The 7,266-nt window shown below is 35.0% G+C and overlaps 1 long non-coding RNA gene across 1 annotated transcript; it reads right to left on the reverse strand.

Annotated features, from left to right (window-relative positions):
• Positions 1 to 5,267: 5,267 nt before the first annotated feature.
• LOC107853638 lies at positions 5,268 to 6,521 on the reverse strand. The gene is made up of 2 exons (XR_007046663.1): positions 6,284 to 6,521; positions 5,268 to 5,540 (listed from the first exon to the last, which is right to left on the reverse strand). It is a non-coding gene; the product is annotated as an uncharacterized LOC107853638 (long non-coding RNA).
• Between the last annotated feature and the right edge of the window lie 745 nt (positions 6,522 to 7,266).

Raw genomic sequence — 7,266 nt, forward strand, 5'->3', positions numbered from 1 at the left:
GGGATCCTCCTTCTTCTCTACCAATAATCTAGTAGCTACAACACTGCAATGATGAACATTGTCAACTGGCTCATAACTGACTTCTCTCCTATTGGTGATCAGATCCTTCATAAATTTTGTATATCCAGGCATTTTCTCCAATGCCTCTATTAGTGGTATGTTGACTGATAGTTTTTTTTAGCATAGATAAAAACTTCTAGTACTTACTATCTCCTTATTTCTTTTTTAGCCTTTCTGGATAAGGAGAAAGTGGTTTTAGAATGGGCTTCAGGACATGCTCTATAACCTTCTCTTTTCCTTTATTCAACTTGCTACTGCTCTCTATATTAGCTGGCTCATCATCATTCTTTGGGTCATCAATAGTGGGTATAGGTGGGCCTGCAGTGACTTTATCACTCCGAGTGGTAATGGCATGGAAATGACTATCATTTCTTGGATTTACCACTGTTTTATTCGGAAGAGTTCCAGGCTTTCTCTGATTTACTATGGCTGACATCTGACATAATTATTGCTCCAACTGCTTGATTGTGGCAGCATGTGATTCAACTTTCTGGCTCAAACCTGACAAATATTCTTTTATATCTTTCAGACAACTCTCTTGACTTTTCTTCCCTTTAACCAACTTAGACAAAAGTCCTTCAATTCTGGATTCTGTATTACGACTACCTGGTGGAATATACTTGTCACTCTTCTCTTTATTGTCATCTTTATGTTGACAATCACTATCTCTATCTCTACTCCTATATCTGTACCAATTATTATAATAGTTCCTACCTTGATTCCCTTGCCCTTGGGCTAAAAAATCCGTCAATATACGATCGACATACTTTGAATATTCTTCAGATTAAATCTCAAATGGTTTAGAAGTAGATCCCTGTGCTTCTACTACATTCACTTTCTCAACACTCATTATTGCAAATTTCTTTGTAAACAACCCAATATCTGTACGAAGCTGTGCAACCTCTTGTGCTACCATATCATTAACTGTGCTGTAAGTATTTGTTTCTCCAATAGTATATGTTCCACCACTATGTTCTGAATCTTTAGTATTCCATCCTCTATTCATAGTGATATCATCTAGCATTTCCTGCGCAGCATCCCAACGAACACATAAATGCTCCTCCTAAAATAGTATTTTCTATCGCTCTCGAATAGTTTTTAAGTGATATATATATATATATATAAGATTTCTAACAAGTTAGACCCTCTGATTATGTGATTTGGTACTATGCTTCGCTTTTTCATGAATCGAAACCATGCCTCATACATAGAATCTGTAGGTAACTGTCTGAAATTATAAATTTTATCCTTTAACCGTAGCATCCGTGCAGGAGGGAAAAATCTTCTCAGAAATTGTTTCATCAACTCGTGCCAAGTAGTGATAGATATTCTTGGACGTTCTGCTAACAATAGTGATGCTTTATCTGTAAACGAAAATGGGAACAACCTCAATCTTAATGTTTCTTGATCAACCCCTAGAATAGTATAAGATGCGCAGATCCCAAGAAAATTTTCAAGGTGTATGTTTGCATCATCCTTAGTTTTACCCAAAAAATACACCCTCCAGATTCAATAATTGGATCATTACAGTAGAAATACACATTGGGAACTAAAGCAGGAAGAACAATGGCTCATGACTCAATAGGCTCAACATAACCTAGATCTTCATCATCATCCTCATATAGTTATAAGTGTTGATATGCAAAAATAACTGGAGCTCAATCTCTTGGAACTCGACGATCAATTACCTGTCTAGGCCTGACTATTCCACCCTGCTGAGCTAACTCAACCTCTGCAGCAAGTCTAGCCTCTTTAACTTCTCTTCGTTCTCACTCCAAAAGGTGTTATATGTCAATAATATTTTGTGGATTTAATAGAGCACGCAGGAGTGACACATTTGGATCCATAGGTGGGGGAGGGGGTCTTGAACCCATCACAAACTTGTCCTGACATCCTTCTGGATCAAAAGAGAGTAAGGGATTTCCTTTACTCCTAGTACTTGGCATACACCGGTGTATGCCAAATCAAAAATAGAAAATAAAAACCTACAAACTTCACCAACTCAATGCACTACTCAAATCATCTTCCCTAGTAACGGCACCAAAATTTGATGTCGCCCAAAACTACACTCCAAATAGAAGTATAATGTGGTCGATTGTAAATATAATAACCTAACTAGGTTGGGGTCGATCCCATAGAAAAACGTGAACATTTACTTGACTTAATATAATCCACGAGCAGTACAGGAAAGTAAATTAGGGGATTTTAGTATCAATAGTGACCAAATCTTGAGTGCTTTTGAGTTTTAGACAATAGGAGATGAACACTAGGATTGTGTTCACCCTGGCTTTTTAACTCTTTAAATTTCTCGTGTTCAGTCTAAATTTTTAGTTGTTCTGCATGTAAGGTCTACAAGATAGTATTATCAACCGCCTGTTGGGTGTGAAGATAAATCTCACTCTTTACCAGTTAAGTCTCAGGGCATCACCTTGTTGCTCCTTGTTACAACCTCAATTCACCACTCCTTTTAGTATTAAATGATTAGATAAGACATGGGGATTAAAAGGTAAAGGTTTCTATCTTAAATCACTGTCTTAACTTCTTTTCCTAATCGCAAATCCCTTTTGGGGATGGGTGCAAATACAGGCTATTTCAAGCTACTACAGGTACTTGAGATTATTTATTATGAAGAAGGTTAAGATACACTCATAATACTAGAACAGATGAGTCTCACACTTCCTCTATGTAGCTAATCCACCAGGGTTCTCACAACCCTAGTCAAGGAGATTAGCCGCTCATGTTTGTGCAAGATACCATGATTATCAATGAAGAACACATATAATTAATTTCACAAGAATAATATGAATAAACTCCAAAGACTTGAATTAAAAAAAACCCAAAAATCTCAAGAATAGCTATAAAAGTATTGTAAAGTATTGTACTGAAGCATAAGAGAGTGTAACCTAATAAACGATAAACCCCAGGGTATTTATAGTATCTCAAAATAACATAAAAATCCCAATAAATATGGGAAAGGTAAAGTTATGTCGGCAGTCGGTATAACTCGATTTTCACTCATACCGGCATCATATGAGTCGTACCCTGCCTTCTCGTATCCATTCTAGTGTCTAATCTCCCAAGGATTCAACTTTCTATTTAGTATACAACTTTTGTTTACGAGTCGTACCTGAGTGTATGACTTGTGTCCTTCACACGTATCCATTTGGGACTCTTGTCTGTCCAAGCTTTGAACACTGGTTTGTGTTCGACCTCCCTTTACGAGTCGTACTCATACTTCTGACTTGTATACTTCTGGCACTTCAAATCTTGGATGTTAGCTTAGGTTTTGTCATTTTTACAACTTTGTTGTACAACTCGTATCCTAGCTTACGACTTAGATGCAAGAGTCGTATCTTCCCAATACTTATATTTTCATATTTGCTTTTGGTATTGCTATGCTTATGATTCAGTATACAAGTCGTACCAGATGTTTGTAACTCAAGAGCTGACTCGTACCCTGGTCAAAATTGGTCTTTTTTTTCCTTTTTCATCCCAACACTATTGAAGACCTATTTTACCTGCAATTTACACCGAAGTACATCATATCCAACAAAATATCCTAAGTTCACTCATAAATTCATTGTTTTAAGCTTCAAAAGTGTCGTGTTTCCATGATACATCAGTCACATAAGTATATTCCTATCCTAAGTGTAAATTATAACATCCATTAATGAAGATTACAATCCTATTCTATTCATCCCACGTTCTACTCCACTACTCATTCTTCCAGGTTCACAACAAAGTTATAACATGTATTCTGAGGGTCGCAAATCCTTAAAATAGTAATAAAAAGGATTAAAAAAACAACCAAGTGAGATAATTAACCACAACCAAATCAATTTCAAATAATAGTACTCATGTTCTTGGCCTAAACCCCGTAAAAGAGTGTTTAGCCAATTATAGAGATAACAAGAATTAAAAGTGTGTAATCCATGATAAAACCCATAAACAAACTAAATTAAATAGAGATAAAACCTAACAAAAGTGTTCTCCATCCTTCCTTCAAGTCCCAAGGTCGTCCAAGGTGTCCAACAAAACATCAGTGTCCTATTTATACTAGGACCACAAAAGCCATTTTTAACCTATTGGCATCCACTCCAATATCGTGCCATGTAGGATATGATGTCTCACTAGAAATTTGCATCAAGGAAGGGCATACCACGGCCATATCATGGCACCTAGGCAGCGTGGCACACCAAGCACTCCAAAAATGCCTATTTTTATCAGGCCTTATCCTTTGCTTTTGTACTTTAAGTCCATGCATTGTGGTGTTGTTTCCATTTGTTTTCCAGTTTGTTTAGCATCCCTTTATCATCATCATTAACTCCCAAGCTTCTTGCAACATCCATCAACACAAATTAGAGAACATAACTACCTATAATTCAAGATAAAAAACTAGAGTACGTAATAGCTCAAGCTAAGAGTACTAGCCTTTGTCCCTTACTTCTTAACTTGGGATTTTGACTCTAATTTCACTATGAACACACTATGGACGTTAAATTTACCTCACATAACACTTAGATGCTTATTTATATGAAGAATTACTCATTAAGTACAAGAGAAATCCTCAAAGCAAGCTTAATTAAGCTTGGCTAACAACACTGAGATGTATAAATCACTACTAGAAATTACCCCTATGGAAATAATTCAAAAACCATTGCGATAGATACAAAAACCATTGCGATAGAGATACCTCAATGGTTTGCCAGGTGTTTCATATATGAGCGTTGCAATAGAGCTACCGCAACGACTTTTGCAACGATTTCTATATCGTTGCAATAGATTGACCTATTGCAACAGTTTGTTTTAACTCCAATTGGGACGTTTCATATTGTCTATAAAAACAATGAAGAACAATTGCAATAGATAAACCTATTGCAGCAGTTTATTTTAACTCCTATTGGGATGCTTCATATTGTCTCTAGCAACGGTTAAGAACCGTTGCAATAGACTATTTTGCAACGACAGGAAAGCATTGCAATAACCCAATTGCAACAATTTTTTGAATATCTACTGCAACACTTATTGATCTTTTGCAACGACTTTTAACTATCTATTGCAATGCTTTTTGACACCTATTGCAACACTTTTTGACGGCTATTACAACATTTTTTGGCTACCTATTGCAATGATTTTTGTCACCTATTGCAACGATAGACTATATATACATATATATATATAGAGAGAGAATCATAATACAATTATATATATACACATCACAACAAAATCTTTGATTAATATAATAATTCAAATTAAAATTTTAGGCAACAAACTAGTAATCGAAACCCAAAAGCAAAATGTATAAAGTCAAATGATCATTAGTTTTCTCATATAGTAGCAAGTTCGAGTGGTGATAAGTTTCACTGAATTCAGTATCCAAACGATCAATATTAGCGCATCTATCAATAATTCAAAAATCTTCTGAGCAAAGATCATTTCTTCATCACTTCTTTCTTCATCTCCTTCTTAATTTTGAACACCTATAAAAAGAAAATAAATAAGTTCAATTAGCACTTAAATGACAACATATTTAAAAATCAAAGCTTGCAAAATAATGGACAAAATTATAAAAATTACATTAATTTACAACTAATATTTCATTGTTTTGTAAATTTTCCTCACGTATGTCCCTAGCGACTAATCAATAGAAACCTTTCCATGAAACAATTGTGTTATAATTGCACCATTTAAACCAACAAACCCCTTCAATAATCCAATAACATAAGTCACTATTTGCTAACCCGTGGATATGCCTAACAGAAACTTTTGATGTTGAGAAGTGGAACTCACTAGTAAATTTCCATCAAACAGAACTACAATGAAGAAAAGATGGACCACAACATTCACATGCTACATGATGTACATCTTAAGCAGTTGAATAAGTGATAGAATATATTCTTCAGTTTTCCACGCTTGCTGCTAAGCAAGTTACTTGAAAACATAAGTAAAGATAAAGCATTTTATCCTAGAATTATAAGAACTCAATCTAGTTAAATGATCATTTTTTCTCCTTTTGCACTGAAAAAGTTTCCAGTTATCCCCACCCCCAACTGTCTAAAACCAAATATATACATAAAAAATAATAAAACAACATAAAGAGCACACTCCCCCGAGAAAATAAGTTAGATTTTCCTTTTTGAGAAAACAAATTAGTATATTCAAGAAAGATGGGAAAGGTGTTTAAACAAAAAAGGAAGGACAGAAACAAGAAACAGAAGTTGACCTTTCCAAACAAAACCTTCCATACTGTGCTCAGCACAAATGATAAAATACCCAGAAGTCGTGTTTCCCTTCTGTTTCCCTGCAACTTTGAAATAAAACTCGTCACCTAGTAGGCTAGTACAACAAATAACCATCAAAATTTGCTTGCTTAAATATTAGAAAGTAACTTTATAGGATTTTATGTAATATTGCATTCTTCACTTGGTAAAGCAGCCATGATAGCCGCAGTATAGCCGGCAATAACAATGATTGTAGCATCAAAGAGTTCTATTAGAACTTTTTTTTTTGCAACGGTTCCTATAGCAACGCTTTTAAAATCGTTGCCAAAAGTTTTATTGCAATAGGGGTAATTTCTAGTAGTGAATCCATCTCAGATCATTATCCCATACTTAATTCCTTGTTCATACTCGAACAACTCTTTACTCTAAGTATCATAATTAGTAAGAGTCCACACTTCTACAACAAGTAAGATATTCTAGCTAGTCCTAAAATGACTACTAATGATGCAAATTTTTACACCAAGCATGTTATACACACAATTGAGAGATCATAAACTTTACTTCGAAATATCCTAATCTCAAAAATTGACTCACCCAAGTTGGAAAACTCATGCATATTACCTAATCAAAGATGTCATACAACTCACCTAAAGATCATCAAGCACATGCCCACATAATAAAAGATTTACCCATAATCACTTATATAGATGCAACTTATCACAAATGGGTACAAGAATCAAATTATGCTCGGGAAAAGACATCATTTTCACCCTAAACTATACCCAAAAAGTCTAAGCCACACCTAAACTATACCAGTAACCTATTACACACCTTAACTATAAAAAAGTGATATTATTACCTCCCCGCAACTCCCATTCTAAGGTGTGTGTGTTACACTTATTTTAAGCGCGTCCAGCCTATTAAATAACAAAAGTAAACGGCTAAAAACATTAAGGGAAAAGTCATCGTTTCCACCCCAAACTAT

This window comes from Capsicum annuum, chromosome 11, assembly GCF_002878395.1.
Source record: "Capsicum annuum cultivar UCD-10X-F1 chromosome 11, UCD10Xv1.1, whole genome shotgun sequence".
Classification (NCBI taxonomy): Eukaryota; Viridiplantae; Streptophyta; class Magnoliopsida; order Solanales; family Solanaceae; genus Capsicum; species Capsicum annuum.